This window comes from Saccostrea cucullata, unplaced genomic scaffold (genome assembly GCF_032062105.1).
Source record: "Saccostrea cucullata isolate Sc308-1 unplaced genomic scaffold, CSIRO_AGI_Scuc_v1 ctg5103, whole genome shotgun sequence".
Taxonomy (NCBI): domain Eukaryota; kingdom Metazoa; phylum Mollusca; class Bivalvia; order Ostreida; family Ostreidae; genus Saccostrea; species Saccostrea cuccullata.
The window spans coordinates 10,954-35,195 of record NW_026930252.1 but is presented as its reverse complement, the minus strand read 5'-3'; the positions used below and the strand labels follow the sequence as shown (position 1 = coordinate 35,195).

Genomic DNA, 24,242 nt, shown 5'->3' with positions numbered 1-24,242 from the left:
ATTAAGAAAAATTCAAAGGAAATCTTTGTGTATGTATATTTTACCTTTATCATTAAAAAGCATTTAATGATTCAAAAGTAAAACATTCAAATATAAGTCGTCGCCCGCGTGGCGCAGTGGTTAGAGTGTCTGCTATAGAGTCGCGAAGTAGGGAGTTAATCCTTACGTCACGGGTTCGAATCCCACTGTGGGACGTGGAGACCGGTCCTTCAAATGAGACCGTATAAACCAAGGTCCCGTGTCGCAATAGGTACTGGCAAGAAAAATATCCCTCACTGCTCAATGGCCCTGAGTGCCGAGTACAGGACAAAATTTGTAGCTCCCCACCGGCAAGTGGTGGCGTCTCCATATGAGTGAAACATTCTGAAGAGGGACAATAAACAACATACAATCAATCAATCAATCAAATATAAGTCTTCAAAATTACAATCAAAACTGTCGTTTTCTAGCAATTGAGTTCAAGTGTCATAAATATATTTTTATGAATTTTTGAAATTTCGCCTTATCTATGTCTATTTCATAATCACGATGTCATAATCATAAAACTCAAAATTTGGAAAGAAGAAGTTATTGAGGTATATTGATTTAAACTATGAAAGACTTTAACGAGGCCGAGTCTAATAATTTCTACCCTAAGGATTTTGAAAATTTTCGTTAATTAGTTTTTAATGTTATATTTATTGTTTTAAAATTAAAAAAATCGAATGTTTACCACCCCAATTTCTTAGGGGATCATCTCAAAAGTTGTCAAATTTTACTACTAGACCCTAAGGGAATTTGTTGGAAAAGCGCCAAATTAAAACATTTTTCCATATTTTTTGTATTTCTGCCCTAGAGATTTTTCAGTCAAGTAGGTAAAATTCATAGTTAAACGTCATTAAATTGTGAACTTTCAAGAACGTTTACCATCTAGGTTGGTCTAGGTCTTAATTACAAAGCTTATTTTTTCGATGCCCAATACCTCTAAAATTGCCATATTGCGGTATTTATATACATATCGGCGCAGATAATTTAATATATAGATAAGATTGCTAATAACTAAGTTTCCTTTGATGTTCTGTCATCAGTCTATAGTACATTACTACAATATCCATGGACGTCTACGAACATATGATCGAGTCATGTGTCATTCTTCAGTGTCGTGAAAAATCAGAAAACAGTGACGTCGTTGATGCCACTTCAACGTTTTCCCCAAATTATTGTCGTAAATTCACTTTTTCAGACCAGTAGGCGTTACAGATAACGTTAATTTTATACTAAAATCACAATATTTGGGAAAGGTGTACTGTCGCACTTATGACTGCATGTGCACTCGAATTAGACTCGGCCTTGTTAATGAGTTTGGCTCCTGATTTTAAAAGTCTTATACTTTTTTGTCAAGTTTATTTTTAGTTTCTACACACGTAGCTTAATTAAAAATCAAATAAAAACATGGAGGTCAATATGCTTCTTTTAAAGCTACAGTACATAAAATATGACCTTTTTGCACTGAAATCTGTGTCTTAGTCAAAGGTTACATCTTCAACGTTTTCCCACCAATATTTGTATCCAAAAAAAGCATGGAACAAAATAAACTATAAGTCTATTTAGAAAAAAACTCTTTAAAACTGTGAGTAAGAAAAAATTTCAAATGGCGTCGCATAATCAATTATTTGACCTTTTTGCACTCACAAAACATGGTTTTTCTAGCATTGAAAGTTTAATAAGCAAGAAAATTATTTTAAAGTCTTAAGTCTTAGATAGGTCAAAGGTGTCTTAAATATCCAGAAAAGAACATAAAAGTGGGGGAATATGATGTAATTTTTTTAACATTACTAAAAATGTGCCAATTTTATGTTAAAATTTGTTTAATTTTTTCCTGGACTTTCAGAATATATATACTATTTTTGTCATAATTCGTCGACAGAATTTACAAGAAATAATTTAATAGATATTTCAGAACAAGCATAACACATTTCGTCACAAAAAACAGCTTTGCGTGCAACCATCATGGAAAAATTGGAATATAAAATTAATAGTACCAAATGTAGTTCAAAAGAGAAAAATTGATAATTTTCATCTAAAAAACCTTCCGCCACAAAATATAGTTCCTAGCTTAATCCTGGTTGAATGGAGTTTAATTGCGGTTTTTGCAATGGGTATGGTTTCATTTGCTTTTTAGAATCTGAATTCAATGTTACAACTTAATTATGATGCAGAATTTAAGAAATAAAGGTCCTGACCAAAATCGACTCAAAAGACAGGATAGAACGTTCTTAAACGTCCTTAAATCACTAAAAAACAAAGTGAGAAGTTGAAAGACGTGGAAAAAAAATTAGTAAGCAGAGGTTATATAGAAAACTTGCATTGACAAACCCAAAATTTAGCTTCTTAGTTTTGTTAATGAATGAAAAATTCCTTGAAATATAAGATTAGACTCAAACGTATTTTTTTCTCGCTCATCGAAATATCGAATAAGTAAAAATTCCAACAGTACTAAAGACGTCTGTCATTTTCTTGTGTAAAATGATTGAAATTAGATAAAATAGCTGTATTAATCTGTAAATATTTTATTATTATGTATTAAAACTATAATACTTTAATGTATACTGAAAGGAAAAAGAAACGCTGGGTAGCATAATGTTCGAAAAAAATATGACCACATGACCGAAAATTACAAAAATTGGTCAGAAGAGAAATTTAGTCACTGTGCACCAAAATTAGTATTCAGAATTACTCAACCGTAAAATTTATGACGTCACGTAGGGAAAACGCTAAAAAGCCCAAAGCACGTGCAATTTGATAACGACGAGTTTGTCAACAATTCTTGTTGCATTATTTGATGCATATGAGGTATGCACATCGTTTTTCAATATTAAGAGACATTATGAATTTTTTGCAATCTTGGCACAGTTTACGGAAGTTTATTGGGGTTTTGTTTTCGAATTGCCTAATTAATGAAAAAGGCAACAACGGTTTAATATGCAGTTTCTTGTAAATTTTCCCCATAAAACTTGTTACCCGTTGTCAAAGAGGGTCTGGAATGGTTTTCAATCAACCGTGACGATGGCGTTAACGCGAAACAAAGCCATGTTACGAGCGGGTTATTCGTCCTGCCATCTCTTAAATCGCCACCTTACTACCACAAAAAGAGCAATTTATACAGTAGAAGATTATAATCATTACATTCATACAAAATTTGAAAGAAAACAATTCCGCAATTTTATCTTTTGAGCCAGTCAACTTACTGTTTTATTCCTCTCACTGGCGCATGCGCGCGCCGTTTGACTTATGTTTTTTGGGTGATTACACATGCCAAATATAGCCATGGATTGAAAGATAAACACTCTAATGAAATTCCATGCAAAGGAGAAATAAGGCTCTGACAGATGCACGGGAGAGACATTGAAGATAATGAGAGTTTTCGATTTTCACTTTTGGGGGGTATCGTCATTTGAGCTTCAATTACTCATGAATTATTAGACAAAATCAAATGAGAATTTGGTTACATCTTTTTGAAAGATGATTTTAAAAGTTAGATATAAGAACATAAACATATCTTAAGAAAAACAAATTTAATTCACCTCAAAAGTTTACCCTGCGTTTCTTTTTCCTTTCAGTATATTACATTTAACTGTATATTCATTTTAGTGCCTCTCGTGGAAAGCAACTTCTGCTAATTCAAGTACATCGCTAGGAATATAAGTAAATACGTTAAATCAAATCTTCGCTAATTTGTTCAAAAACCTACCGTATAAGTGGAAATTTTAGCGAGAGGCAAATTTCGCGATTTGTCCTTAAAAATTAGTATTTTATTTTTAGCGAGATGTCATTTTAGCGATTTTAAAAGCTATTACAAATAAAATGATATAAATTATTAGCGATATTTAATTTCAGCGATCTCAACACCCAGTTAATAATTAAATCTTCGCTAAAAATTCTGCTTATAGGGTATTTCCGCCAAATATCGTACACGCTAAATATGATACATTTACAGTAATTTGTAACATTGAATAGTATTCGTATATATACTCAATCTCCTATGCCGATACTTTATTTCATCATAAAATGTCCTTCAACCAAAAAATTATATCATTACATTAGGACATTCATTCACAAAGCTGTGCTTTTAAGATTTTTTTGCTTTAAAAGGTCATTGACACAGTTTCAACTGAATTTTTTAAACCAGTTTTAATGTTTACAATTCCTACCTAAGGCATCATCTGATGATTAGCAAAACATATGGAGAATTAGCGTGCAGTTTATTCATGAGATTGCTATCACGTGATTTATTTCTCATTAATATTCATAAGATACTGTATAAACTTGAAATACCTTGGTATTCTATTTCTATATATCTCTATATCATAAAACCTGCAAGCCTGTAAAGTTTTGTATTTTGTTCAAGCCTCTGTCTCAGATACATAGCTAGAATTTTATATGATTAATAACTGACGACTCAGAATATCGTTTTTCCTACTTATTTATGTCACCATAATGTAAGAAATTGCCGTTTTCAAATTAAAAAGGCGGTCGTAACTCCTCATGGAATGGTACATCATATGTATTTCATAAAAATAGGCACTCTTCTGTACCTTTAAATCAGCGGAAGAACTCTTGTCAATTTGCAATAAACACTTACATTTCAACATCAAAAATAATAAAAACATCAAATCTGTACTTCTTCCTTCAAGAAAACAATAAAATATCGCTTCGAATTTTCAAATCAAAAAGGTGGTCGCAACTTTCACTTTGGTATTTTCAATCTTGTCATTTCCGGTAGAAAATATAAGTAAGTATGAAACCATCGGCGGAAGAACTTTATCCGAAATAGTTATGATATAAAAATGTTTTTTTTTTGTATTTTCTCTATATTAACCTAATAATCGACCACCATTATAGTTCCAAAATGGCTGATATGCAAATGGCCACCATTATAGTTCCAAAATGGCTGATATGCAAATGACCAAAACACTATTTCTCCATATGAATTTGAATATCATTTGTTGATTAACAAACGAGATACAGAACTTAAAGTTCTTCATAATGTAAACAATACTTGTGCCTTGTTTTTGTTTACATATAGAAAATATCATATTTATAACGAATTGAAATTCGGTACATCAGTAGAAACTGTCGAATCGTTTGAAATTAACTTTTTATTTATTAATCTATTTTGAACTAACATATATTAGTACATTAACCTATGTCAACAAAAACATGGCACGGACCATGTTTACATAACAAAGGTTTGGAGCTCTATAAACGAATCAGGAAGATGTTTTGTATTTCTCTTCAAACCATAAGAAAGAAATCATGAATGCTACTAAACGTGTTTATTATTAAACACAATAGTTCTTTATGCCTGATAAATTGTAAGTTCCATTAACAAACCTTCCACTCTTTAACTATATTGAGTATTTACTCTGTACAATTTCCAATGTTGTTTTTGCTTATTTTTCAGAAAGTCGATTCGCTATTTCTGTCTCATGATTTTGTAACGGTGAAGCTTCAGATGAGTTTAACTTTAGAATTTGTTGGAGAAAAATACGTAAATTCGATTTTATTTGCTTGTTTAAAAAGGAATAAATAAGTGTGGTAAGCAAATAATTTGACATGGACATGTGAAGACAAATGCCATGGATCTTAATACTTATTCTTTCCATACTAGAATCTAGAATGCTGATCAAAAGAAATGGCATATTTAGGCCACAATAAACAGCAACAATTACTAAAACTGACCGAATCAGTTGTCTTTCTTTTTCTTTCCTCTGACAATTATCACTCTGCATGTTGTTTACACGTTTCCTGCTCGACTTAACTTTCCTAATAATTTCTAAGTAGAAGAATGACAAGAACGGAAACATAATAAAAGTTGCAGAACCCAGGGTGAAATATCGATATTCGTCATTGGTTTGCATTGGACTACAAAGCAGTCTAAGAGGGTCAAATATGAAATTTCCCCACACTTCAAGCAGTGGTAAACTATACAAGAAAGGATAGAGAAGCCGCGATACAACAAGGATTATTCGTGTGTTTCGGATAGAGAATATCGTGTTATAATGTGTAAATCTCACAATAAAGATGTAGCTGTTGAAGGATATCAACATAATATTCATTGCTGATACTGTACACAGGCTAAAAATGATGAATCAACAGATAGAACATGCGATAACTTGGAAAAACGATTGCAAAAGATAGATTGGTAGACCAACAGCACACGTCAGTAAGTTCCCAAGAAATGAATTCAATGGGAATAAAAATTCCCTTCGACGATGAAGTTTTCCCTTTAAAATCACGGTTATTAATAATACGTTAACAATAGTACCTATTGTACACAGAGTTATAAGCACAGTTCTATGCATAGTTACATCCATGTTAGCTTTGATAGTTTAAAATGTAATCAATCAATCTGACTGGCAAAGAAATATTTATATGTCTCAATATGAAAATACAGCTGGATAGAGGCATGTGATATTGATGTTTGAGATATGATCCTGTTATCAATACAGTGCAAATTTATGATTAAAATCACAACCAGCCCGTATGATTTACGTCTCAAAATTCATACCATCTTTCTCCATATGGCTATTGAAATCTGTTTTTTGCAGACAGGTATGTTCGAGATAACTAAAGAAATCTCACAAACAGTATAAAATACGTGACTATATTAAAGAAAGAATTAAAAACAAAACAATTGAATATTTTCGTTTTTTTTTCTCATTTTCCCCATTATTAACTGAAATAGTTTACGGAATAAAGTCAAGCATTTAGTCTACTTTCATTTCAAAAATGGAGACCAATGGTATTGTAAACGGAATCAAAATCCATAACATCTTTCTCCACATGGTTATTGAGACCTCTCTTTAGCAGACAAGTACGAGATGACTAGAGAATTATCACAAACAGAATTAAATAAGTATCTGTATTAAAGAAACAAATGAAAAGGAAACAATTTAATGTATTTTTGTTTGTTTTTCATTTACTATCTATCCTGGCAAAATAGTTTAGAATAAAGTCAAGCATTTAGTCTTCTTCCGTTTCCAAAATGGAGACCATCGAAGAAGGAATGTAAACATATGCTGAATAAAGATGGCAATATCTATCAAAAAATACTTTTTAATCGCAGCTTATGAAAAAACAAATGTTAACATATTTCAAAAATTCATAAGTAATAGAACATATTTGGAAAGTCACTAAGTAATGTAATGAAACGAAAGAGTATGTAAGCTTAACATTTGCTACGATGTAATACTGTACTTGTATTTTTGGACTCACTATGGAACAATCGGCTATTCTAATATTCGGCTTTTCTGATTGATTGATTGTATGTTGTTTAACGTCCCATTCGAAAATTTTTCACTCATATGGAGATGTCACCGTATGCCGGTGAAGGGCTTCAAATTTAGACCTGTACTCGGCACTCATGACCATTAAGCAGTAAGGGTTCTTTATCGTGCCAACGCCTACCGCGACACGGGACCTACGTTTCTAAGGTCATATCCGAAAGACCTGTGACTTTCACTTCTAATGCCGAGCGTTTAGCGAAGGAACAGTCATTACCTATGTTTACGTTTTAGGTTTGACGCGGCGCCGCGAACGAGAATCGAACCCGGGCCTCTCGATCATGAAGCGAACGATCTACCACTAAGCTACCGTGCCCGGTCTGCAATTCTGATAAAATTAGACTGACAACTTGACTATTGGATAGAACGGGCCACGCTGTATCTATCTTTTATGGCATCTCTTTCTATTGTTTTGAATGTTCATTTTAACCTAATCCTGGTTTGAAAAAAAAATCAGGAATATCGTGCAGGATAAACGTGTATAAAAATGGGTTCATAAAGTTCCAGTTCTAAGTTTCCACATGACCATCAAATTCAGGATTATGAGGTTCATTCCAAATATTCCCGATAACGTCGGAAATATATTATATGAGCAATTAATAAGTTTTGGGATATTTTATGTTCAGTTAGTCTATAAGAGGTTTCTGTACAGAAAAAAAAAATTAAATAGAAATACAACTTATTAGTAAAATACTTTAAGCCCAAAGATTATTAATCTTTTCAAATGTCTATTCAGATTTTTCAAATCAACTTAGGATACTTTAAACTTTTGAAATTTTATTTATTTATTTATTTAGTCTGTTTGATACAGGAAATTCTGCAGAGACAAAATTATCCAGCCTTACATCTTTAGCAAAATGTATACCAAATTTCTTATTCGTGTTCTTAAGATGAACATTTAACTATTTTTACATTGAAATATAATTTTCTGCTGAATTTGATTGTTTTAAATCCATAGCACATAGACTGGAAATGTCTCTTACCTTCAACACTAGTTAGCTCACTTGAGCCTTCAGTTAGCTCGCCTGAGCCGAAGGCTCAAGTGAGCTTTTCTGATCACATTTTGTGCGGCGTCCGTCTGTCTGTCTAGCTGCCTGTTTGTCTGTAGACTTTTCACATTTTTGACTTCTTCTCTAGAACCACTTGAGAAATTTCAACCAAACTTGCCACAAAGTATCCTTGGGTAACAGGATTCAAGTTTGTTCAAATGAAGGGTCAGACCCCAGTCCAAAGGGAGGTAATTACAAATAAGCGAAATTATAATGGCATCTTTTAAAAATCTTCTTCTGAAGAACCACTGGGCCAGGAAAGATGAAACTTGTGTGGAAACGTCCTCAGGGAGTTAGATTCAAATTTGTACAAATCTTGACCCCCCGGGGTAGGGCGGGGCCACAATGGACGATCAAAGTCTTACATAGAAATATATACAAAAAATATTAAGAATCTTTTCTCAAGAACAGCAAAGCCATGGTTGGACATATTTATATGGAAGCATCCTCAGGTAGTGTAGATTCAAGTTTATTCGAATCATGACCGCCGGCTGACAATGGACGATAAAAGTTTTACATTGTCCTCTGGTAGTGTTGATGCAGAGCAGATTTGTTAATATCATGACCCCAATGGGGGTTAGACGGGATCACAATAAAGGTAAAAACTTAAAGGGAAAAAAGCCAAAGTCAAAAAGTTTGCAATCATGATTAGTTAGTGTAGATTTAAAGAAGGTATGGTTTTAGCTTCATTGCGCCTTAGGAATGTAATGACATCAAAAAGTTTTGAGACTGGCTTAAATATTAATTAAATATATGACTGTAATAAATCGGGAAAGAATATGGCAGGAAGGTTCACCATTCTACAAATATGACGTCATTAATGTAATACATTTGTCTATTTTTAACAGAAAAAGCCTCAAAATGGCCTATTTCAAGGGTGATTTTCCTTTAGAAAATGGTGTCCATAGCCATCGCCCACTTTGATTTTTTGATATTTTGTGCAAAAGTCAATAACAAATCACATATCTATAGATCTTTGTGGGCGATGCCAGTGGACAATGAAATCCCATTGAAATTTTGTGTCTTCTGCAACATTTTAAGAAAATACGGGAAAATACACATGTTTATGACGTCACAATTAGCATTTAAAAACACATGTGAGAAAAATGATTTGTATAATTTTTCTCCATTGAATTTCAATTATTTAGAAAGCGTGAGATTTCAATTTTTACACCAGTTACATTTTTTAGAAAATCACAGGTAAAATTTGTATGGAAACCATACCTTGTTCTTTGCGTAGATTCAGGTTTGTTCTAGTCTTATCCCTGTTTTAGGGTCTGGACGACTTAAGCAATTACTGATATAATTTTTGCTTGTTCATAGCCATAGTGGCCAGGTGAGCGATGTTGTCCATGGGCCTCTTGTTTCTATGTTTTAATGCCTTGCATACTTAAACAACTTTAGTGTTTCTCTCGAACACTAGAAAGATAGGAAAAAGCCTTGACGATAAAATGTATACATGTGTTGAAGAAATTACTTAAGTGCTCAATTCTTAGCTAATGTGAGCTATAAGCATCGCAAATCCTTTATTTCTGTTTCTGACTATGTATCTGCCATTTTTGCCATCTGTAAAACTTAAAACATTATCAACATCTTCTCTAGAAGCACTGTACCTTTTTAGTCAATATTGCAAAATCATTTTTGTTCGAGTGGAAATAAATGTCGAGAAATGAAGGAATTAATATTTTTTATTGGGCACATATTTCCATAATCGCAAGGTTCATGTCATTTAATTAAAATCCTTCAAGAACCACTATGTCTGAATGGTAAAAATTTCCTCAAAAAGTGCAGTTTTTTAAACTTTAATCATGGCCCCGGGGAAGCTCAAGGTCAAATCTTTTTGCAAGGGTATTAAAATTAAAAAAAAGTTTAATTCTTCAAAATCTTTTCCTCAAGTTCAATGAATTTCGTTTAAATATACAAGCCTTTCAGTATAGTGCATATTTAAGTTTGTTTAAATCCAAGTCCCTTAAAACGGAAAAAGTGCTAATATAGAAATTCAAATTTTTCATAATCTTGAATACATTGGAGCTTAAAAGAAGTCTTTCAGGAGTATTCTATTTCCCCACTTATTCTACTGTTCAATAGACAATTAGAGTACCTTGCTTTTTTGCTTTTTTACAAACTCGAAGTATAATTCTATAATTGTGACACGACTTTGGTGTTTTTGTATAGAAATTGACTGTGCTGTAACTGTGATACAGTACACTTTTGAGGGGCGTGTTTTATGCAAATGAGGACAAAAGTGTACTGTATCTGCAAAATATCCCTGATACAGCACGAACAATATTTGGATCACCGCCAACATCTCAAGTAAATTTCAAAGAAAGAGACCTGTGTAAATTTTAAAATGTTTAATGCAGCTATCTGGCATGAAATTCAAAATAATGTGAAGCAACATCAATTTTTCAGTTTTTTTTAACAAATCTGAAGCAGCATAAATTTTTCAAAGTTTTTTTAAACAGAATCTGAAACAACATCAATTTTCAAACATTTTTTTTACAATATAAAAAAAATTACACTGTAAAAGTCCGCTTAATTGCCAATGCTAAAATTAAAACTACAATTAGCAAAAACTGCCTTATTGTTTGAATTGGTAAGATCTTCCAGAACACGGAATTCCCTCAAACCGGAACGATATTCCTCTGAGCCTGAGGAACTTTCACATTTCACCTTCTTTCTTGGGGGCTCAACATCATTTTCAGATTTTACACATACGGACTTATTCTGGGGGGGATCCAAAACTTTCGACACTGCAACATCAATCTCTTCACTACTTCGCTTGTACTTTCTTACACTTTTCTCGGACCTATGCCCCGTGCGTCGCATAATTTCTTGCTCGGAAATTCCACTCAAGTACAACTGCGTGGCGCAAGTACGTTTACCACTATGGTTACTAAAATTTCCCTTCAGTCCACCCTTTTCAGCGATTGTTTTCATAAATGATTTCAGCTTGTTTACTCCAACCAATTGTTGACCGAAACGTATCTGAATTTCGTCTGTGGGAGGTAATGGCCGTCTGTAGAATGCACCCGTATTCCCCAGGGACTCTAAATACAGCTCAAAGTAGTCAACCATACAGCGATCACCTTCAATAAATAAAAGGAAGTTAACTACAGTATGTACATTTCTTTGAATGTTTGGGTGTAAGGGGGGGGGGATCAACTAACAGTTACAATAAATAAATACAGTACATGTACTTACCAGGGGGAGAATGGTGCTTCAGGTTTTTTGACTGCACATTCAGATGTCCTAAGCCACCTTTATAGTGTTTTGTGGCCCTTCCAGCGAACTGGATGTATCGTCCAGCACCGTCCTCTCCGATTTTGAACTGCTCGCACTGTAAACTGTGGTGTTCGTCGTATCCTCGTAATCCAAAGAGTTTACACGCATAAAAAAATACGGTATGTTGCAACTGCTCTGAGATTTCCAAACACGCTCTTTAGCCACAAGGTTTCCTCATCTTGGGGGAGAATAGGGTCAACCTGCTTTATATCACACCCCAGTCCTTTGTCGATAAGGGATTTCATCCTTGCGTCAACTAATTTCCGGAATTCTGCAAATTCTCCGTTAGACTCATCGAGGAAATTCTTGTCGTTTACTCCGTTGTCCTTCAAAAATCGCAACAGTCCGCACAAAATCAGGTAGATTGATCGGGGTGGGTATTCTGTACCATCTTTCTTACGGGCTTCCATTACGAATCGTGCTAACCAAAAATTCATCTGTTCTGTAGTCATGTGGTTAAGCTCGGGAATGTCCGCTCCTCGACTGGCCCGCCATTTCTCAAATAGGTTCATGGCCCATTTGGTGTTGTTTTTCGTATTTACATTTTCTTGGTCTTTTATCAGATTCTTAATATCAATATCACTCACCGGTTGAGCAAACCGACTTTCACTCAAAACAATGTCTTTGTTTTCAATTTCCATCAACGAGCTATTGTCATTGCCAGGCACAGGGGATAGGGAGAGGTCCATCAATCCTTCATATGCCGCGTTTTCGAATTCTATCGTCTCACAAACTTGAGATAATGTTATATCATCGATTTCGTTGATTAGGAATTCATCTAAACTCGGCAAGTCTAATAAATCAAAATCGCTGCCCAGCTCAAATTCCCCAAAAGCGTCCACATGTTCCATCGCAATGCTACAGTTTTAGCGCGCTCTCTCAACTTTTTTTTATATATTCAACAATGAAGTAATCTGATTGGCTGAACAGTGAAATACCGTAATTTGATTGGTTTGTTCTATCGAGGGAGCATTTTAAAACACAAACTTCATTTAGGGGTCGTGTCACAAGTCATTTAGAGTACTCGTTTTCTACTGTATCAGAGATACAGGGCGGGGCCCGGCTCGAGCTGTCGCTCTCGCCTTAAGCCCCGCCCTGTATCTCTGATACAGTAGAAAACTCGTACTCTAAATATAACTTAATACGTATCTTAAATCTACAATTTCAGATTTAATATGAATTCCAAGAAAAAAAATAAAGGTAGGTGATTCGTTATCACCTATCTCGTTATTTCAGAATCTTTTTTTCCAATTTTTTTGCAAAATCATTGTCATGTGGGTGAAAGTTTAGTATCTTACATGTAGCTACATTAAAAAAAAAATTATTCTAATCAAATTAAAAAAAAAAAGAAAAAAGGTTCCTCTCTCAATCCTCATCAACGAGTGATAATTTATTGTCCTTTATGGCCGCTTAATGAACAAGGTTTTACGTAAAACAAAGCACGATGCATTATCTGTTTTTAAAATATAATGTTAACTTTATTTCGACTATTGTGACCTCAGCAGTATTGTCGCTTCATATCTCCATAAAACTCCATAAATGGCCATTATGAAAAAAAGACAAAAGATGAAACCTTCATTGTCCGATAACCTCTTAGAAGCAAATTTAGTTTGCGGCAAAATTATGTCGATTTTCTTCTGTTTATAACATGTGGCAAAAAATTATTTAAAACACTAATCAGCTTTTTTATAAAGGTCGAAAGATATATCTTTTGATCTTTGCCGCATTTATCAAGGCGTGAATATAGTTAGATTTAATAAAGAGTACAGTATTAACCATTCCTTTGGTCATAGCAGTTTTTGTATATAAGAAATATCTAACCATTGACTCAACAGTCAAGAAGAACTTAATTGAAGAAGTAAAACTAGAGATCTTACAGAGACAGCACAATACATTGTAGTTTTTTTTTTTTTAGAGAAATCTTAAAATCCTTTTCGCAATCATCAAAGTAGTTTTAAAACGTATATATCATGCTTTCATATTGATGTCACCTTTGTTCTTATGCATGATTTGGTTGTATATTTCATTTATATTTCTTATTGCTGCAAATTAATATTACTATTCTTCAATAACTTTGCTCTTAAACATACCAATATTTTAATCACTCAGTACCTACGCGTTAAGTATCTCTGCAAAAAATTAAATGTTTGAGGTACAGGCTAGCTTTTTGTTCCTGCAAAATATTTATTAATTGAAGTGTAAGAAAACACTTAATTTGAACATGTTACTTTAGGGCCAGCAGGAGGGAAGTGTAAATTGTCAGTAAAGAAAAATATACTCAGTGTTGTTTAGTCGGTTTAAGTGATAGTTTAAGTTAAATATAAATTGAAGTTGTTCAAACAAACATTAATTATAACCTTGCTTTAACTTGTGCGTTCTTTGACCATATGGTGCAGTGTTTGTTTAGTTTAGTGGATTACGAAATACCGGTAAAGTTTTCAATAGCTTGTTTGATAGCCCAATAGGATATCTAATTTAGTCTAACAAGTATCATTTTAAGTTTGAATCTAGGTCACATGGTTACTAAGGTGTTGTTACGATACTCTAAAATTATTTATAGATGTTGCGTCACTGTAGTTGTTATTTTTATTGTGTGACGTCACTCGGTCCCATTCGGAAGTTCTCGGATGTCGCCACTACAGGAAATACGAGGAACGTTTGCACGCGTGCACGCGATCGTCTGCCAGGAGGCAGATTCAGCAGATTCGGGACGATAGAATGGTGGACGGTACTGGACGTACTTCGTAATTCGGCCTGGATTATTACCATGGAAGTACATATATATTACCTCACCTTGTGTAACGAAAGATGTCCGCGAAGCTGACTACCGGTTAATCATGTTGGAGGACTTATAGATGAACAGCGGAGTAAATTCTGTCGGTATTGTGTATTTGTTTGTAACTGTGTTTGTTAACTATTTGTAATTATTTGTTTATCATTACAATTTGTTAAAGTTTTAATTCATTTTGTCTGGTGTGCATTTCGTAAGTGTGTCACAGCGAGCTATTAACAGATTTGTGTATTCGGCGCACGTTACAGGTGTATCATTAGATTTTACAAGTTAATGTGAGTTGATTTCAATGTTGTATGAAGCCACACGCAATGGCCACAGTGTTCTGCTGTAAAAAATGCAATACTCTCTTTAAGTGGTATTTCTAATTCGCTGTAAGGACATATATAACAACGTAAAATAATTTCTAAAAATGCACAATTTATACAACTTATAATATTAAATATAATTTAATCAAACCATGCTAATAGGGTGAGCATTGAGAATTAATTTGGGATTTGAAAAATTATCAATTATATAGCTTAACTGTTCATATGTTGCAATCATATTAACGAGATCATTTAAAATATGAGACAAAATGGAAACATTGAAAACATTTCAACAATGTAAGTAAAATAAAGATACACACATGTTTTTTTAAAAAAAAATTTTCTTCAAGCATTGTATTTTTGATACAATATTGATTCTAAATTTTGAAACAACATTGCAATATTGACTGCTTGATTTTGAAGTAAATTTTACGTTGTTACATTTGCTTAGAAAAAATGCGTTCATATAAGATTAATCTCAATAAGAATGGAGTGCATCATTTAAGTAGCAAGCGTGGCTACAGATGATTATTTTAAGGGGAAGGGGGTTCAGGAAAAAAAATTCAGCTTAACATAACATACCATTCTACTTACAGACAATAGTCAGTGCCTTTTAGACATTTGTACATTAACGAAAATAATCGATGGAAAAAGAAACTTACACACGCGCCTCTGCAAAATCATGAACCCATGTCCTCTGCTTCAGAATCAAATGGTTAGTTAGGTTAACAGTGTGTAACGCTAAAAATGATTCAGCTGTCAATCATTTAAATATGCATATGCAACTTTTCACTAAAAACTGCTGTTTTCTGGTAATCTAGTTAATGAGTTATAAATCAAGAAAAATATATTTAAGATCGTTAAAATTTGAATTTGTCTAAGTTTACTTTCAAATCTCACAGGAATATTGAAAAAAATTCTAATCGTTGTTTTTTCCCTTCATTTATATGTTAAATAGAAATGTATAAAAGAAGAAGAAGAAGAAGAAGAAGAAAAGAGAGGGTAGGGGGTGTGGTTTCTTACTTCCCTACACTATAATGAAAGTATTCAATATGTAATCCTCTAGATAAGGTTGGCCGACAAAATAAGCAACACCAATTTTTGGCAAAGAACAAACCAAGACCCTATAGAAGCAGAAATAATGAAGAGAAGTTTGAGGTGTTACATGTAAGGCATACTCTACGCAAGCCACACAATAACATCACAAGGCAAACCCTATCCTGGAACCCCTCAGGAGAACGTAGTAGATGGAGGCCAAAGAACACATGTCGGAAAGATTTGGAGGTAGGCGTCAAAATAATGGGGAAGAACTGGAAGGAGGTAGAAAGCATTGCTCAAGATAAAGGGGCCAGGAGGAATCTTGTCAGCGGCCTATGCCCCAAAAGGGGTAGCATGCATAAGTAAGGAAGTTATTATTCATGTATTTCTTGAAAAAAAAGAAATTTCCAAAAGGATGAGCATACTAGTAATTTTTAACACAAACCCTTCGAACTCTAGTTGCAGATTCATTCATTTATATATAGACATTATAATAGACTAACAGAAATCTTTGTGAATAATTTAAACTCAGTTATATTAACGCCAGCATAGCGTAAGGAGTTCAACCCATCTCTTCTATGGCGATCAAAACTGCTTTCCAGTAGGGTAAATCTATAAAAAGAAAGAAAAGGTCTTCAGTTCTATGAGAATGTTCGAAACTAAGTTAATTTTAAATTTTTGTTTTTAATAAGTAGTCCACTGAGCGTGTACAATTACCCCCCTTTACATTACCTTGCAGTATTAACAACAGCTTGAGGATGTCAAAGCATTTTGTATCTAGCAATGGAATTTTGAAAACGATAGATTTTCAGTCCATTGGCAATAATCCTAAAAAAAAACTTAATATTCATTTTCCCTATATATATTTTATATCCCAGTGAATGCAAAAGCTTTTATGTGTCAATTGATGAACAAAGCAATCATTTCAACTTCAATTTTTCATAAATAAATACTACTTCTAATAACAATAAAAGGATGACAATGTTCATAAATTTCTGATTCCTTTCTGAAAGGCTTTAACCTGTAACTCATATCATCATCTTCTCCACCCCAGTTTAAAAACGTGTTTGACCAACCATTGACCATTTCAAATTCCTTCTTCCTCCATGCAGACACACCTCCTATTAATTTATTATCTGGAAGTCTGTAAAGTATTAAAATATACCTCAATTTTCATTAATATCTTTGGTTTTCACATTAATCATTTTATCTGATAGAAATATGGAAATTGAAACTTTAAGACATCAAACAAATATTTTGCTCAAAGTTCAAATTGAAAATCGTATGGGCAAAGTGAATGGACCTCTGAAAAAAGACTTTGATGGTGTTTATGTCACATCCATCGTATGCGCTTGTACTGTGTCATTTAAGACTGATTGATTGTTGTTTAACATCCCTCTCGAGAAGTTTTTACTTATAAGGAGACACCACCACTTGCCGGTGGAGAGCTGCAAATTTTGTCCTATGCTTGGCACTCAGTGCCATTGAGCAGGGAGGGATCTTTTTCGTGTCAACACCTACTGCGACACGGGACCTCGATTTATAAAGTCTCATTTGAAGGACCGGTCTCCACGTCCCACAGTTAGATTCGAACCCGCGACGTAAGGATCAACTCCTTACTTTGAGACCTTCCAGCAGACGCTCTAACTGCACTACGCGGACGTGAGTCTGATGGCCTAATATATGGATCAGTAAATACAACCAATCATTTAGTCAAAAGGTGACTGATGTTTTTCATACAAATTGTTAGGTATTTTTTTACACATTGCATTGTCCACGTTATTTCCCGATCATGACAAGGACAACACGGTCGCTTCCAACCTGTCCACAGGGGTGGTTAACCCCTTCATGGCATATTTTCCACCTCTGATGTTTAACACCTCTGATATTTACGAGATTCTTGTTTGTTTCTAGTGTACAATTTCAAATTATAACTGAAAAATTTATTGTTCGGCCTTTAACCTTTTTTATTCTGTCATCATTTAAATCTTTAGAAGTCCCATGTTTTTTTAACACACCAGTACTGTTTTGTATTTCATGACGTTGATATAATTGAAAAAAAAAAAGATAAAATTTTATATGGCTGAAGCCTTTAAAACTAAACAGTGTGTCAAAAAAACAGTAATTTTTTTCCGATTATTAATCTACTGAAGACTGAAAAAAGTTAAATAATATCTAAAATGGTATATTGGAAGCATGAAATTTAAAATTAAAACATTTAACTTACATGTAGTTAAACTTATCAATGGCTCTAGATAGATGCATGGGACTTCTAATGCATCCATATAAAATATTATCATTTTCTGGAATAAGATCAACGTCATGAAATACAAAACAGTTATGGTTGCGCTTGGCTGCCTCGGTATATCCAACATTGTAGAGTTTCCCTTTGTTAAACCCTCGGTTATCAGCCTTAAAAGAAAGTAAAAAAAGCGTAAAATATTTTATACAGACTAAATTGCAATTGTCAATCGAGGTAAATGTTAAAGGCTAAGGTAACTTTAATAATAAAAATGATCTGACCACCTAAAAATAAAAAAGTCCATTTTTATTTTCTAAAATGTTTCCTCAGTTATTAGAGAGCTCGCTTCGTGATCGAAGTCCATTAAGTAGGTAGGAACATTTCCTTCGCCACGCACTCTGCACCTTGAACTGGAAGTTGCAGGTCATTCGGTTGAGGCCTTAACAAGTTAGACTCGAGATGTCACGGAAAAGTGGCAATCTTGTTGCTAACAATTGCATTTCAAGCAGAATGGATATATCAAACAAGCTGGGTATACCCTCATTTCAAGACTTATTATGAAATCCAGCTTAAGATTTACTTAACCTAGATCTAAATCTTAAATTTATCAAAAATGGTATATGTGCAATGGAAATCCAGGTTAAAACTAAAGAGAAATGCACAGTTGTCTTAAGTCATGGAATTTTACGTAATGTCTAACCATCTCACAGATTGGACGTCATGTAGGGGACATAATTCAAAAACGATATAATTTTTCAAAGTGAGCTTACTTTGTCGTGTCCCTTTTAATGTCCATTAAATTGTGTGAATAAAATTGGACATATGCAATGTTTATAGTGCATTTTTTGTAATTCAATATTCGTTACATTAAAGAAGAAGGTATGGTTTTAGCTTTATTGCGCCCTAAAAATGTAATGACATCGAAAAGTTTTGAAACTGGTTTAAATATTAGTTAAATGAATGACTCTGATAAATCAGGAAAGAACATGGCATGAAGGTTTACCACTCTGCAAATATGACGTCATTAATGTGAAGCATTTCTATATTTTCAACAGAAAAAGCCTCAAAATGGCAAATTTCAAGGGTGATTTTCCTTGAGAAAACAGTGTATACAGCCGTCGCCCACGTTAATTTTTTGATATTTTGTGCAAAATTCAATAACAAATCACATATCTCAAGATCTTTGTGGGCGATGCCTGTGGACAATGTTATCTGAAAGAAAATTCCATTGAAAGTTGGTGTCTTCTGAAACTTTTTAAGAAAATACAGGAAAATGCACATGTTTATGACGTAATAATCTTGAAATGGTATCGTATACTATTGAACACCCTGTATGAGTCGTGATAATATACAGATAATATTAAGTTCAAATCTGTGTCCATGTACCTTTAAGAGTAGCATTTGGAAAGTTGTTACATATTATACAGTTTATCGACGTACTTATGTTCTAATCACATACATTTAAACGATTTAGGGAATGCTATGTGTTGTGTAAAGTTTTGACAATATCAACGATAGACGAGAGTTACTGCCCTTGTGTTGTAGTTATTTCATGCAGCAGTGTGGTATTTGGTGATGGGTGATAGTTAGAGTTGGAGACATCATTTATGAAGCCGAATTGGTGAAGATTTCATCTTTAGATGAAGTTTTTATAGAACTTGTATTGTGTATATAGTGAGCGCCCATGAGATCTACTCACCGTACTGTTTAACAGTGTCAGTGCGCTATTGTTCATTACCGTTGTGCTCCTGTTGTATCGTCTGATGTTCTTGAATACATAATTCAATCATTCCTAATAATATTTTAAGCTATAAGCCTCCAACTTCGTCCAACAAACAGATATTTTTTTAATGACTTTTCATGTGTAACGAGATCCTCGACTTGTACATTCCGATAATGCATTGCGGCGGATGTTGAGGTCAATCGAGGTTAGGGGTAAAACATGGCGAAGCGTCATTAGAGACTCGGTATCCATTTAGTTCTTTTGCCACTTCGAAACACTAATTCATGTTCTGAAAAAACTCTGGATCCTCTGGAAATGTTAACATCAATTCTCTGTAAGGACCAAAATTGCTTGGCCACGCACTATCATGGAATTTTATTTTATCAATATAATATTAAAGAGTGTCCTATATAAAGACTATAGGTGGGTAAATTTTGGACAGTGCTTCCTTGGTTTCCATAGCAACGGCCTTTAAATATTTTGCCATGGCGAAAATGACCTAATTGTTATCACCATGCAAAATAATTCCATGCTTCCTAAACGTAGAAAAGTTGAGAACGTAACATGGGTCTCATTTTATAGCTAACTAATCAAAGTTTCTTGGCATATAAATTTTATTCAATTTAACTCAAGGGTTTTAATATAATACAGATCAATTTACACAAAGATTGTCATAAAATGAATACAAAGGTACCTATTTCTTCAAGTGCATAGAAATTTTTGCAGGCAATTTCAACTTATAAAAAAGGTTTTTTCAGTAAGATAGAACTTAGATCTAAAAGATTCAAAAAAATTTGAGGTGAGTATATCAGTTAAATGTTGTTTTCCATTCGCCTGAAATCCTCACTTTTCATGAAAATTGACCGAGAGTTATTTCCCTTTGCTGACTCTTTTGCACTGAAGACAAAAAATGGTTGACTCTCCTGTCAAAAGAAGTTTCTAACAACATGTGGCTAAACAGACACCAGAAAATAAACAATGAGAAAATGATGTTTAAGTTGTGAGTGACAAAGTAAGTCATCAATCAATTAATGAAAATGAAAGAGACAGGTCTTGTGAAATATTGGAACAAAATTTATGAAGTCTGACTAGAGGGATTCCATCTATTCTGAAAACCCATACGTACATTATGATGCAAATGGAAGATAACATTAAAAAGCAGTGGATACGGCCACCGGGAAATCAGTAGGAATGGATCTACCCTAGGCACAGGTATAAAAAAAGTAGAAATATGTGTTTACTTTAGAAAGCAAATTAATTAACTTACTCTTGAAAATCATACAACTATTGATTAGGAGGAGAATGTAATAGAAGATGTAACTTAGGTTTGTGTGTATGAAATGAAAAATTAATATATGTTTTCGGGCACAGACTACATTGTTGTTAAGTGTGTGTGTGTTTTATTGGGGGGGGGGGGGGCTAAAAAATTTTTAGGGAAGTGTGTATAAATTGGAGACGGACATAAACACATGCATATTATAAGGCTCTATTCAGTTTGACTGTGAAAAAAAACCCCATAATTTTTAATTAACGTTAGCAATATATACACACTTTAATAAAATACATGTATAAAAATGATATGCCCTAGCTTGAAGGTATGTATTCACACAAATTTATTTCATTTTAATAATTAATAATAAATTTATTTTTAGATGTACCAATACAGTTCTAACAATGAAAATAAAGATGAAAAGATACATTGAGAATTCATTTTCAGTAAAAAGCAGGTGAGAATTTTTTTTAAATATTAAAATTACCTGGTAAGGAAATAAACATTCATCATAATTTGATGCTAATAAAATAAACATTCATCATAATTTAATGCTAATAACTACATGTACCACAGCAAAATTAAATCTTTTATTAATGTCATGATTTATAGGTCACCTGAGCCGAAGGCTCAAGTAAGCTTTTCTGATCACATTTTGTCCGGCGTCCGTCTGTCTGTTTGTCTGTCTGTCTGTAAACTTTTCACATTTTCAACTTCTTCTCAAGAACCGCTGGGCCAATTTCAACCAAACTTGCCACAAAATATCCTTGGGTGAAGGGGATTCAAGTTCGTTCAAACGAAGGGCCAAGCCTTCATTCAAGGGGAGATAATTGGGAATTAATGAAAATTTAGTGGCATATTTTAAAAATCTTCTTCTCAAGAACCACTGTGCCAGGAAAGATGAAACTTATGGGGAAACATCCTCAGGTAGTGTTGATTCAAGTTTGTTCAAATCATGACCCCCCGGGGTAGGGCGGGGCCAAAATGGCCAACCAAAGTTTTACATAGAAATATATAGGAAAATTCTTTAAAAATCTTCTTCTCAAGAATGACAAAGCCATAATTCATCATATTTATATGGAAGCATGCTCAAGTAGTGTAGATTCAAATTTGATCAAATCATGACCCCCAGGGGTAGGGCGGGGCCAAAATGGCCAACCAAAGTTTTTAAAGATATATGTAGGAAAATTCTTTAAAAATCATTTTTCTAAAAAATAGCCAATCCATGATTGGTCATGGGACTACTTTTGGATTTAAACTTTACAATAAAAAAACATTTTCTACTTTTTCCTACCCTTAGTGCTCAGGTGAGCGATGTGGCCCATGGGCCTCTTGTTTCTTATAAAGTTTTGGGATACAGTAATTTAAAAAAAGAATCAAAAATTGGTTGTAGAACCTACTATGATTGTATTGTTACATTTTAGAACTGTGACACAGGAGCATCACCTGTGAAAGGTTACAAATGATACAAATGACACCAATAAAGGATATATGAGCAACTGTAAGTACACTGTTACTTAAATTAATTCAATTTTCTCAACAAAGTCAACACATGATGTATGTTTTAATAAAAATTTTATCAAAGAGGTTTTAGAATTTTTTTTTTGTTCTATATATCAAAAGAAATATACTCTTACCATACTTAATTCACAAGCAAATTCAAAATTAATTGTGGGAACACCATATAACTTACAAGTAGTCAATCAAAATTTTATCAGGAAAGTTTTTCTTGTATTTACAAATTCATAAATTGAATATGTATTAAGCTATTATGCAACTGTACTTGGATACATGTACAGTGTCTATATGAAATAGTATGAATATCCCTAACATACATGATGCATATATGTATGATTTATGCAAGAAAGTTGCATATAAGGCACTATAAATAGAGGAACCCTAAATAGAAATACTAGTATCCAGTATACAGCAATGAACTATATAGTTGCAACTTATTAGGAAATAATCTTTGTTTTTATGTTTTTATTATCCTTTTTTTAACACAAAGGTTATACATGTATACCAGAAACAGGAGGCAGTTACAAAATTAATAAACAAAGACAGAAAACTTGCAAGTGATCCTGCATGAGAACTGAACTCCAGACAGTATCGTTACCAAACAGTATTCTTTTGGAGGGAATTCTGTTTAAAGAAATTGGAGGTCAGAAGTTTTGAAGTTTGTGATGGTAAATTCACTAAATTTTTTAGGTTGCTTTTATCTTCCATTGTTTATACTTAAAATATGTTTGAGGAATTTTTTCAAGGTGTAAATACTAACAATTGGTTTAGAATTAAATACATGATAGTGAAAAAAATATCAATTTTGTTTTCACATGAAAAAAATGTTGTAGAAAAATAATGAATTTAAATTGGGTATAGATGTATGTTATTTTTTATTTCAGGGAAAAAGTCGAAGATGATTATTTCAAGTGTCACTTTTTAAACCCACTTTCTTCACTGGACAGCCATAACACCACATACAGCAGAACTCGTTTAGTACAAACACGGATATTGTGAATTTACGGATAAAGCGAAGTCATCTTGGATCCCCAACTATATAAATTTAAAACATTCCTTATAGCGAGCGCAGCGAGCTCAATAGACTAACGTGTAAGAACAGAGGAAATTCGGATTGAAATCTGTACATACGTCAGCCAAATTTCTCTGTGCAACATTCCCAGAATTCCTGCACTACCCAATGTCCTTTGCGCGAATATTGCCGAATAAATAAATAAATAATAACGTAAAGCATATGCATATATCAGACTTTCATTTTGTAGAAATCTTTCAAAGAAACAAGAAATAACTCTGCAATGTTTTTCGACAAAAATTGCACTAGTTCTATAGTTTCAAACAGACGCTCGGCTGTCTCCGTAAGCTCCGACAAGCTTTGTGACGTCGTATGACGTCACAGCTAGTCGAGAAGTCTCGTGCGGCTTGACGTTCGAAGTGGCTGATCTCAAGTGTTTTTGATGGTACAACTGCGCTCGCCCCAACGGTCACACCGTAAAACATATTACAGATATAACAAATAACAGATATAGCAAAGCAATTTCGAAGGTCCCCATGCCTTTGTTATAACTAAGTTTAATTACTGTAACAGTAAACGTCTGATGTAAGAAAAAAAAGGGTAACTTTAAGTCTAGCTGTTTGAACTAAATTGTTATGTAACAGATTTTTTTTTCCATATTTTGACATATAAATACACATT

At 33.5% G+C, this 24,242-nt stretch overlaps 1 long non-coding RNA gene and 2 pseudogenes across 1 annotated transcript; 1 reads left to right on the top strand and 2 right to left on the bottom strand.

The window, feature by feature from the left end:
• Positions 1–10,702: 10,702 nt before the first annotated feature.
• LOC134283394 (uncharacterized) lies at positions 10,703–12,786 on the bottom strand (annotated as a pseudogene).
• A 3,477-nt stretch (positions 12,787–16,263) lies between these two features.
• LOC134283395 (beta-1,4-N-acetylgalactosaminyltransferase bre-4-like) lies at positions 16,264–18,466 on the bottom strand (annotated as a pseudogene).
• A 2,965-nt stretch (positions 18,467–21,431) lies between these two features.
• On the top strand, positions 21,432–23,581 carry LOC134283393 (uncharacterized). Its single transcript, XR_009995471.1, has 4 exons — positions 21,432–21,488; positions 22,456–22,532; positions 23,058–23,192; positions 23,434–23,581. It is a non-coding gene; the product is annotated as an uncharacterized LOC134283393 (long non-coding RNA).
• The last annotated feature ends 661 nt before the right edge of the window (positions 23,582–24,242 follow it).